Source organism: Hippopotamus amphibius, chromosome 4 (genome assembly GCF_030028045.1).
Source record: "Hippopotamus amphibius kiboko isolate mHipAmp2 chromosome 4, mHipAmp2.hap2, whole genome shotgun sequence".
NCBI lineage: Eukaryota > Metazoa > Chordata > Mammalia > Artiodactyla > Hippopotamidae > Hippopotamus > Hippopotamus amphibius.
The window spans coordinates 18,758,610-18,770,936 of NC_080189.1; the positions used below are offsets into that span (position 1 = coordinate 18,758,610).

The 12,327-nt window shown below is 44.4% G+C and overlaps 1 pseudogene; it reads left to right on the forward strand.

Annotated features, from left to right (window-relative positions):
• Positions 1–2,527: 2,527 nt before the first annotated feature.
• Positions 2,528–2,802, forward strand: LOC130851838 (protein S100-A10-like; annotated as a pseudogene).
• The last annotated feature ends 9,525 nt before the right edge of the window (positions 2,803–12,327 follow it).

Consider the following 12,327-nt stretch of genomic DNA (forward strand, 5'->3'; position numbering starts at 1 on the left):
ACACACCCCATCACCTTCTGACCCTGACCCCTCCCTCCGAGTAGCAGAGATCCTGCACTGACATATGCCCCCTCATAGTAACATAGATCCTGCCTCAAATAACCTCCTCCCTGAGTAGCATAGATTCCACACTGCAATACGCCTTCCCTCCACCAGTCTGAGAGTATTTTCTCTCAGCTCCACACCAGTCCCAAAGGGGAGCTTCCTAAGATTCCTGCGTTAATGCCAACCCAGTGGCCACCCATGTTCTGTGTCCTCGGCCCTAACTTTCTTGTTGGAGAAACAGCCTTTTTCACTTGTTCTCTATTGTTGGGGATGGCATATTTAAGATCATTTAAAAATCAAAATGGAGGAACTGTGGTTCAGGCATCTAAAATGGAGCTGGGTGGCCATTGTGGATGTGGTTTCAGACACATTCCGGTGTCAACTCCTGAACTTTCTGAACTATATCAGTCTCAAGGGCATTATCAGCTGTTTTCAAAACAATATCTGCGAATGGTCACGAGGCCTCCCCTTGTAACTGTGCAACCATTTTGGGCCCCAACAAATCCCTGCTTAATATGCACCCTCTCTTCCTGCCAGCTCCAACCTTAATTCTGACAACTTATGTAATTTTATGGGTTTTGCATATATAATCCTCCTCCATTTTGTGGTCCTGTGGAAAACAATTCACATTCTTCTTGAATTTGTGTCTTCTGGGTTATAGTCCTCATTTCGGCTCAAATGAAACTCTCCTCTGTCCCTTATTATAGATTGTTTATTGATTACTTGCAGTCAACATTGGTTCCCGTCCATTTCATGTGATGACGGGCAGGGGGTCTCAGACTCTATCTCCTCCAGATAAAATAAGAGTGATGGATTGTGTACTGAGCATCTACTGTGTTCCTAATCCTTGTGGATGACCTTATGAAGCGTCTTCTCTTCCCCATTTTACAGATGGGGAAGCCAGCTCAGAGAGGGGCAGTGACCTGCCTAAAGTCTAAACACCTAAGTTTCTCTCTGGACTTCTGCTCACCACATCTCCTTGGGTGGCATTTATTTTTTTTTTGTTTGTTTTTGTTTTTTTTGGCACACGGGCTTAGTTGTTCCGTGGCATGTGGGATCTTCCTGGAGCAGGGATCGAACCCATGTCCTCTGCATTGGCAGGTGGATTCTTAACCACTGCGCCACCTAGGAAGCCCCCTCCTTGGGTGGCATTTAGTGAAAGGAATATTAACTGTTTTTGGCCAGAGAGAAATTTGCATGATTTTGTAAGTTTCAGAACAAAAGACCCTCAGCTGTGAACTGGGATCTGTGGTCAGTGGCTTGTAGGGAGGGATGAGGAAGGCAGAGGCCCATGGAGGGGTACAATCCCTAACTCCAGGTAGGAGATCCCAGCACTTCTGTTAAGAGGAACCGTGGACGCAATCCCAGATGGGCTTTTGCCCTGCATCTCCTTTGTATGAGGCCAGATTCTGGCTTCCAGGAGAGCCTGGGGATATAGTAAGCTCTTCATGGGGAACAGGTATTGCTGGGTCAGCATGGCTGGGCACTTTCTGCTGTAGAAGGGCAGATATATGACTCCCAAGACATGTCCCAGGGTGAGAGTGCCCATCCTCCCCTGACCTCCAGAGTAAAGCTCCCAAAGGCTCAGGGCCTGTCATCAGGACTCAGTACCAAGGGACCTCCTTCTGGGGTTTCTGTTTTAAGGGTTTAATGTATATGAAAGTGTTTTGAAATGTAGAAGGAGCTATATAAATACTGATAAAGAAAGTTGAGGCTTGAAGCTATAAAATTCCTAAAAGAAGACATATGGGAAAATCTTCATAATATTGGTTTTAGCAATGATTTCATGGATATGACACTGAAAGCACAGGCAACAAGAGCCAAAATAGACATCAAACTAAAAGGCTTCTGCACAGGAAAGGAAACAATCAACAGAGTAAATAGGCATCCCAGAGAATGGGAGAAAGTATTTGCAAATCTTATATCTGATAAGGGGTTAATATGCAAAATATGTGAAGTCCTACCACACAACAGCAAAAAGCCAAATAACCTTTTTAAAAGATGGGCAAAGGACTTGAACAGACATTTTCAAAAAGAAGACATACAAATGTCTTCTTGTTGTGGAGCACGGGCTCTAGGCGCAGGCTTCAGTAGTTGTGGCACCAGGGCTTAATGGTTGTGGCACACGGGCTTAGTTGCTCCCTAGCATGTGGGATCTTCCCAGACCAGGGCTTGAACCCGTGTCCCCTGCATTGGCAAGTGGATTCTTAACCACTGCACCACCAGGGAAGTCCATCAAGAAATATTTATTGCATGTCCACTATGTGGCAAACATTGTTTTAGGCGCTGGAGATACGACAATGAACAAAACAGACATAAATGCTGATCCTTGTTGAGTTTTAATTCTAGTGCCGGGAGATTAAAAAAAAAAAAAGACAAATGTGTTTATAGTATATTAGAAGGTGATAAATTAAACCCCAATACCAGCTAGCCAAGTGACCCCTCCACACCTCCCACCAAGGTTTCAACAGACCTCATCAAAATGCCATGTCAAATGGAATAAGTCATGGAAACCATAATGCTCATATTTCACAAATTTGCGGGGGATAAAGTCTATCTTACTAAGGAGAATCTGAGAAACTCACGGAAAAGGAGTTCCCTGGATTTTTTGAAAATCAAAGTATTGAAGGACCTGGACCAGTAGTGAGATTGCTAATTGCTGGGCTCACCATTGCGTGCGATGACTATTTTGTGGTACACATGAAGCAGAAGGGAAAGAAGAAGGCAGCATGGAGCAATAACTCCCACCATGATTAGAGTTCTTCCACTGGGTTGCTTGAGGAATCTGTCCCATAGTTTCCCCCTGGATGAGGACTTCATGAGCAGATAGGGCCCCTTAGAAAATGTACAAATAAAATCCAACTCCCATTTGACAAGCAGAGAAAGAAGAGTCAAAGCCAGATAAGCTTTTGATTTTTATATTGCTTGTATCCTTTTGCCCTCAATAAACAAATTCCTTTTTTAGTTCCTTAAAAAAGAAAAAGGTGATATGATAAATGCTAAAAAGGAAAGCCAAGTAGGGGAGGGAGATAGGGAGTACAGGGGGAAGGGGTCCATTTTAAATAGGGTGGTCAGGGAAGACTCTCAGAAAAGATGAGATCTTAGCCAAAAGTTGAAGGAGGTCAAGGAGCAAGCCATGTGCCTATCAGGGGGGAAATACCCTGGATGGAGGGCATAGCAAATGCAAAAGCCCTGGGGCAGGAGTGTGCCAAGTGCAGAGCAAGGTGTCTCTGTGGCTGGGGCAGAGTGAGGGAGTGAGTGAGGAGGAGGATGGTGAGAGATGTGGTTAGTGAGGCGAAGGACAGGGGGTAGGGCTTTCCCAGGCCCTCTCTGGCTGCCGTGTCAAGAAGAGGCAGTGAGAAAGTGAGGAGGGAAGCCTGGAGGCCAGTTAAGCCCTTACAATAACACGGGTGAGAAAACATGCGAGCTGGTGGTGGACGAGGTTAGAAATCACTGGATATTGAAGGCAAAGCCCACAGAATATCCTGATGGGCTGATGGTAGGAGGGCACCACAGAAAGAGGAGAGTCAAAGGTGGCCCCGGTTTAGAGCCTGGAGAGCTGGAAGGATGAAATGAAAGGATGGGGAAGACCATGGGTCAGGCAGTTTCTGTTCTCCTTTGATTGGTCAAAGGAGTTGACCAATCAAATCGTTGGTCAACTCCTGTATTCATTTACAGAAATGAAACCGTTTGAGCCCACTCTGGTCTTCTCTCCACCTTTATAGATCTAACTACTGTTATTAGTTTGGTATAAATGCTCCCAGATCCTTTGCTAGATGTTTATGTATCTGCAGATATTCCCTTGGAAAATATAGTTTTGTGAGTTCTGGGAGGAAAGAACTTTACATAAATATGTCACTCTGTAACTTGCTGTTTTCATTTAATAATATGAGTGGGAGATGAGTTTGTATTTATTTGTACAAAGAGATCTACCTCATTTGTTTTTACAGCTGCATAATGTTCCATATGTTAGACAAGTACAAAGGAGTGGTGAATTCCTTTGAAAGTGGAGAAAACTTGCAAGGTGTATTAGTCAGGATTCTTCAGAGAATCACAATGTATTTATACAGAGACAGAAAGAGAGACAGAGAGAGAGAGAGGTGTGGGGGGACAGGCAGAGGAAGCGGCCCCAATTATTGCGGAAGGTAGAAACAGGATTGCAGAGAGCAAGGAGTTGTTTTTTAGAAAATGTGGCAACAGAGATGGGATTCCCCCCCCCCCCCATGCTGTCCTCCACTCGATGTTTGTGAAGGCATATTACTTATTAACCTAGGAGACATGAATTGTTCCAGCAGTGAAAGTGAAAATGATTTTATAGACTCAAAAACTCATGGATTCCTGCTGCTGTCAGGCTCATGCTATTATTGAGCGCTTACAGCCCTGTACACATGGGGACTTGGCTGCCACATGGGGTGGAAGGCAGAGGACTGGAGGCAGGCAGGTTCTCACTCTAATTTGAGCTACTCGTCAAGAGATATGATCACAGTGGTCTGGGACAAGAAGGATCACCTTCAGTCTCCGGGATAATCTTAGAGATGATCTCTAAACAGACAGACCAGTTTCCCAGAAGGTGCCTTATACAAGCATGAGGCCCATGGACTGTAAGGGCGGGAAGGAACCCAGGGTTCTTCTGACCCAAGGTCCTTATGCTGCAGATGACAAAGCTGGACAACTTGATCATCAGAGTTCTGGTGTAAGGTCCAATCTTTTGTTATGAAAATTGAATTGTATAAGCATAGGATTGGGAATTCTTACTTTAGCAGTAATTTATATTTAAAAGTTTTGGGGGGATAGTTGATAAAAGCTTTGTGTGAGTCAACACTAAGATATGGTTATGAGACATAAACATGCTATATTTAAAGATATTCATTATATTTATAAAATAAAATTAATACATGTTCATGGTAAGAAATTTGAAAAGTATTAAAAAGTATAAAGACCAAGTCAGAAATCACCCATAAAATCCAACGTCTCTACTACCTAAAGTCAATAATTGTAAATATTTTGTGTGTACATACATGTCAAAATTATTATATAAAGCAATCGTATTGCATTTACAATTCTGTATTGCACTTCTTTTAATTAATTAATTAATTAATTAATTTTTGGCTGCATTGGGTCTTCAGTGCTGTGCCTGGGCTTTCTCTAGTCGCAGCAAGCTGGGGCTACTCTTTGTTCTGGTGTGCGGGTTTCTCATTGTGCGGGCTTCTCATTGTGCTGGCTCCACAAGCACAGGCTTGTGGAGCACAGGCTTTGGGCACTTGGGCTTCAGTAATTGTGGCACACAGGCTCAGTAGTTGTGGCACACAGGTATAGTTGCTCCTCGGCATGTGGCATCTTCCCAGACCAGGGATCGAAACTGTGTCCCCTGCATTGGCAGGCGGATTCTTTTTTTTAAATGTTTATTTATTTATTTATTTATTTATTTTATTGGCTGTGTTGGGTCTTTTTTGCTGTGCACGGGCTTTCTTTTTAGTTGCGGTGAGTGGGGGCTACTTGTTCATTGTGGTGCACGGGCTCCTCATTGTCGTGGCTTCTCTTGTTGCGGAGCACGGGCTCTAGGCACGTGGGCTTCAGTAGTTGCAGCACATGGGCTCAATAGTTGTGGCGCACGGGCTCTAAAGCACAGGCTCAATAGTTGTGGTGCACGGGCTTAGTTGCTCTGCGGCATGTGGGATCTTCCTGGAGCAGGGATCGAACCTGTGTCCCCTGCATTGGCAGGCGATTCTCAACCACTGCGCCACCTAGGAGGCCCAGCAGGTGGATTCTTAACCACTGTGCCACCAGGGAAGTCCCCAAATTAAACTTTTTATTTTGAGATAATTGTAGATTCACATGCAGTTGTAAGAAATAATACAGAGATCCCATGTATTCTCTACCAAGTTTTCCCCAATGGTAACATCTTGGCAACACTATAGTACAATATCACAACCAGCATATTGACTTTTATAATCCACTGATATTATTCAGATTTCCCTCTTTTACTTATACACATTTGTGACTGTGTGTGTGTGTTTAGTTCTCTACAGTTTTATCACGTGTGTAGTTTCACGTATCCACAACCACCGTGAAGTTCCATTACCACAAGAAGCTCCCCTTTTGCCCTTTTATAATCACATCCCCTTCCTCTTACACCCCCTTACTCATTCCTCATGACTGGCAACCACTAATCTGTTCTCCATATCTAAATTTTGTCTTTTCAAAAGTGTTATATAAATAAATCATACCTAGCTTTTGATCTACACATAACCTTTTAGAATTGTTTTTTTCCACTCAGCATAATTTCCTTGACATTTGTCCAGTTCTATATCACTAATTCACTTCTCTTTATTGCTGAGTACCATTCCACGGTAAGGATGTACCAATTTGTTTAACTAGAGGAGGTGAGGTAGGGTCGGCCATGTTGCCTGTTGCCCTGTTTATTTTCACTTCTACCAAAAAGAGTTGAAGGCCATCTGGGTTGCTTCCAGTTTTTGGCGATTAAATAAAGCTGCTATGAGCTTTCATGTACAAGTTTTTATGTGAGGATATGTTTCATTTCTGTGGGACAAATGTCCAAGAGCGTGATTACTGGGCCTTATAGTAATTTTGTGTTTAATTTATAAGAAACTGCCTGAATTTTTTTGGAGTGTGAATCACACGTTTAAAAAAAAAATTTTTTTTTTTTTGGCCACGCCATGCATCTTGCGGGATCTTAGTTCCTGCCCAGTGACTGAATCCGTGACCCCTGCAGTGGAACCGCAGAGTCCTAACCACTGGACCGCCAGGGAAGTCCCCAAATCACACATTTTTTAACATAGAGTGTGAATATTTCTCTAAGTAATGAAATATGCTTTGAAAAAAAAAAGATTTTAAATGACAATATTATATTGCATGGAATGGGTGTAGTATAATTTATTCAAGCTTTTCCCTAATGTTGAACAGTTTGTTTGTTTCAGATTTCTTTTTCCCTGTAGAAGTCATGAATAGATGCCTGCATGTGCAGTTGATGTGACGAACAGGCTGGCTGGAACTGTTCTTGCCATGCCCAGCAATGAGCAGGTTCTGAAAAATTGATTTGTGCTAACTTCACTGCACAGGGGCCTGAGGGAGACATCAGAATGCCACGCTTTTTGTCATTCAATAAGAAATACAAGTATTGCCCACACAGGGAGTGTGCATGGTAGCACTGGCATAAGTGACATCCCCTTTGATCTATGTTGGACAGTTAACTAACATAATTAAAAACTTCTTTTTAGTTTACCAGGAGAAAGACACTGGAATGCCACAACTCTTCCTGTGGTCAAGTGCCAGGGTAATCAGAAGGTGCCCTGGTGAGCTTGGAACCAGGAAAAGGGTGGGCTACCTCTAATGGCCCCATTTTTATGGGCTAGTGCTTCCTTCGCAGCTTGGGAATGGTCTTGTCACAGGACAGAACTCAGGACATCTGCTGGCCAAGATGCACGTGAGGGCTTCAGGGGGCTCTGTCACTCTCTTGATTTCTGCATGTCTGTGGGCAAAACCTCTTCTGATGGACACAATATTTATCTTGTGAATTGATGCCCTCGGTGAAGTCCTGTGAGCCAGTAGCTTTTCTCTCTCTTCCCATTGGCTTTGTTTCTTGGTTTCTGACCCATCTTGGGCTGATTCTGCAGCTCAGCACTCAGTGGGAAATGCAGTTTCCTCATTCCTACATTCTTGGAGCATATCTCACTGCAGCCTGTAAGTACTTACAACTTCCACTATTGTAAATAACGTTCATTATTACAAATAACTTGCTCTCTTATAAACAACCCATTCTATATGAATCTTGTCTTTTTAAAATTATTTCTTTAAGGGAAATTTTAGAAGCATAGTCATTGGGTTCAAGAGTATGAACATTTTGGGGGGCAGTAATCATTTATAATGTCATCCCTAGAAAAGTATAATAGCTCATTCTGGAGCTTTGTGAGAATGCCCACTTCGTTTTATGGTTATCAGCCCTGGGCAATAGATTTTTTAAGTGCAAATTTGGCAAGTGAAAGGGGCATCTATTTTAATATGTATGTCATTGATTTTCAGTGGGCTGAGCACTGATGTGTAAACAGGCTGCCTCTTAAGGCAAGGCCAAGGGTTATCAGCAGGGAACCTATGAATTGCTAGGTGGGTCATGCTGGGTCACTTCCAGTTTTCAGAGGTGCTCAGAACTTTTTGTGACACTGACCTCCGTAAGAAAATCTTTCTCTGCTGAAAGCAGTGGCGATGGAAGCTCCGTACTGAGCGTGTAGCTTGGAGTCCCAGGCAGTACAGTCATTCATTGATTCAGCAAATCGCTCTCGAGTACCTCCTTTCAAGTGACTAAGCTTTGCATTGGAGGATTAGCCAGACACATTCTCTGCTCTCAGGAGTTTATAATCAAGAAGATGAGACAGACAGACAGTTATAAAGCAATGTGATAAGCACAGACGGGGTGCTAAGGCATGGGAACTGAGAGAGGGAAATACCAAGTGCTACCGGAGGGGTGAGAGCCAGGGAGGACTAGGCTGAGTCTTAAAGGATAGGAGTTCAAGGGAACAACCGCAGGCAGAGTCAGGCAAGGGACTGGGTAAAAAGAAATCTCAGAAGTTATAGATTTAACAAAGGGCAGTCCAGGGCATCAAGATTAGAAGTAAGGGCAGGAGGTGAAATTCTAAGGTAACCCCAGAACCTTAGAGAGCTCCAGGTGCTCTTATACCTCTGACTCGTTATTTGTGGTACCCAGGGTTAAACTGATGGATCCCTGCCCCAGGCAGAAGGCTCCTGCCATAAAGAGACCCTGCGTGGTTAGTCTGAGCTCCAGTACTCTTCAGGAGAGGGTTTGTATTCATCCTCACTCAGCCACGTGGCCTGTCTCACAAGTTGATTCAGCGATGCTGCTGTGAGCACTGGTGGACTTGGAATCAGAAACGTCAACCTGAGACCTTGAATAAATCATTTAGTCTCCCTAAAGCTCAGTGTTTTTATTTCTAAGACGAGGGGAAAAGACTTCACAGGGGTGCAAGAAGTTCAAATGAAATAAGGTATGTAAAAGTGTTTTGCAGCTACAAATATTATGGTTATTACTATTATTAAGCTTAAAATAGTCACTTTTGCATGGAGGCTCTGTTAATTGGCAGCTGATCCTTTCTACCCTTCATTTCCATGAAATAAGTGATTCTCAGACATATGTGTTCCTAAGAATCCCTTGGAACTTGGTCCAAATGCAGATTCCCAGGTGCCATCCCAAGCAATTCTGATTGAGTGGGTCTGGGTTGGTCCCGTGAGTTTGTAATTTTACAAGCCCTTGAAGTAATTCTGGTGCAGGTGGTGACACAATCACACTCTGGAGAAACAGGATCTGAGTTCTGTTGGGTCGGCCAAAAAGTTCGTTTGGTTAAGGAATACGTTGTTCTCTGAAGCTCTTGGTGAAAATGAAAAATGTGTCTTTTATTTTTACTCAAAACTGAACAAACTTTTTGGCCACCCCAATGCAGTCGAATGTAGCAGGACTAAACCCTCCTTCACCATTTTGAACTCAGAGTCTCCAAAAATACTTCTGAACTCAACTGGTACAATTAAGTTTGAGGTGGCTGCAGGATAGATATCCAAGTGGAAATGGCCCCAGGTGTGTGGGCAGGAGCTCAGGAGACGGGTCTGGGCTGGAGGTAAGATGTGGGAGTATCAGTGTACAGGTAACAGCTGAAGCCTCCATAAGGGTAGGCTAGGATAGCCATGCTTCAGGTTTATGGGTTCCTGTTTGTTTTAGCTTCTACCAAAAAGAGCATATCTGGATGTCCCATGGCCTCCTCTTCCGGAGTTTTCTCTGCCCACGAATGGCATTATCATCCACCTAGATGCCCAAGCCAAAAACCTGCCAATCACTTACTACCTGTGCTGCTCATTCATCTTAGCTAATTAATCACCAAGTCGAGCGGATTCCACTCCTCTGTAATTCTCAGATCTTCCCCCCACCCCCCGCAATCTTCATCCCCGCTGCCACCAGTCTAGTCTCCTCCCTTGCATGGAGTGCCACAGCCTCCTAGCTGACCTCCATCTCCCTTCCAGCGCTGTTCCCATCCACTCCAGCCTCCACTGTGCAGCCAGAGTGTGTGTGCTCCAGTCGTCCGGCTTCTCCAACCAGCCGGAGCTGGTGCTGAGGGCAGCCACCCTGGTCTTGCATATAATTGTGTCCCTGACACCTAGCACAGCGCTTGGCATCTAGTAGCTGTTCATTAAATGTTTACCCCCCTGCCCCATCCCCATGCTTCTTGTCCTCCCTTCTCTCCCAACTCGAAGCCTCAAAGGCAAAGAGAGAGTATTAGATTGGAAGAAAAGATAACTTGTGGTTCTCCTTGTGGGCACCCGCATACTCTTCTTTGTATAAAGGAACTGCTGCGGGCCCCCAACAGCACCTGCTTAAACGAACCTCAGGCTTCCTGTTACTTTCATAGCAGACGCCAGAGCGTAAAGCAGTAAAGGCTTAATCAGATACGCTGGAGCTGATCAGTGAGCCGGAGAATCTAGTGCCTTCTCCGGTTACATAAAGACAACTCAGTAAAACGTCTCCAAAAATCTCTAAAGAGAAAGTAAAATGGTAGGAAGGGAAGATGGGGGAAGAGGAATGCTTTGGACAGGGAGCTGGTCAGAAGCTCACAGAGCCTACACACTGGGGTGACCCAGGAGTTTACATTCCCTCTAACAGGGCTGTCCTGCTTGAATGTGACTGGGTCTGCACTGAATTTGTCCTCATTTATAATTCAGTACATTTTTATTGAGCCTGTGCTATACGCCTGACACTGTTTTAGGCAATGGGGATGTAGTAGCAAACAATTCTGACAAAAATCTCCGTTTTCATGCAGCTTATATTTTTAAGGGGGGGGCGGAGGACAGAATAAGTAAAATATCTAGTTTGTCAGATGGTGATAAGTGCCATGGAGAAGGATATAGCAAGGCAAGGGGGCTAGGAATTCTGGAGGTGAGAGCACTATTTTGTACACGATGATCAGACCTTTCTGAGAAGGTGACATTAGTGCAAACGTGTGCAGCCTCTTTTGTGTGTTTGCTCAAATGAACTATCCATATGGGTATCTGGGAGAAGGCATGCCTGGTAGAGGAAAGAACTCCTGCTAAGGCCCAGAGGGGCTGCCTTTTGTTGATCAGAAAACCGATCTTAGTTGGTTTTATACGCTCTGGTCTGAAATTGCCATGGCAGTTGGAGGTGAGGGGAAGGTGGGAGCTGCAGCTTCAGCTTCAGGTGCCTTTAAGGGAATCTAATTCACAACTTTCCTGCAGGAGGAGGTTTTGGCATTGGCTGCTTGTCGGGATTTCCCAAGTTCACTTTTGAAGATCTGAGATCCCAGTCTAAGTAGGATTTGCCCCGGTCCTCAGTCATCACAGAGGTGACTCTTCTTGCCTTTCCCCGCGCGGCAAGGCCGTTTGCCTGGGGGATGCTTACACCTGTGGAGACAGGTAAAGCAGGCAGAGTGGAACAGGTCTCTACCTTGTCTTGCCACAGGTTTTGCTCTTTTTCTGTTTAGTTTTCCCTAGGGCAGATCAGAACGCCCTTGGGGCTAAACTTCATGTAGTAGGATTGGAGGATCTGAGCAGGGCCACAGTGATGATCTGAGTAGTATTTTGACAAACACAGAAAGCCGCGCCATTAGGGGGAAGGAGAAAGCGACAAACCTTGCAATTTACCGATGGGCCATTCACTGCGCTAAGCATTTTATATACTTTCTCATTACATTTTCATTATTTTTCTGGAAGGTAGGTGGAAAGTGAGGCTCAAAGGTATTAACTATGTCTCTGCTTACAAAAATATATGCACTTTATAAAAACGTGAAACAAAAAGACCGCAAAAAAATAGGAAGTGAAAGTCCCTCATAGCCTCACCTCTTAGAGGAAACAACTAGAAGCGGTTAGCGTATAACCTTCCTGAATTAATATACACACAAGCACATACACGCTACCCTTTTTGACCCCCCCCCAAGAAACTGGGACCGAATCCATACATACTGTTCTGAAACTTGCCTTTTCTTTTTCTCTTAACAGTGTGCCTTGGTTATCTTGCGGTGTTGACACATCTTATGAATAAAAGCAGGCTCTTTGGGGAGTTGGGGCTCTCTGATAACACGCCTGGGGTTGTGTGACTTCACACAAGTCACTCTGCCTCTTAGGACTACAGTTTCCCCCATTTGTAAAACGAGGGCAGGCAGAGCACCGCAGACGATTCCACGATGTAATGCCAACGAGCAGGGCACCTCAGTCCCCTGCCCGCCTCGTGACTCTCTGGGATAACCTCCAAGG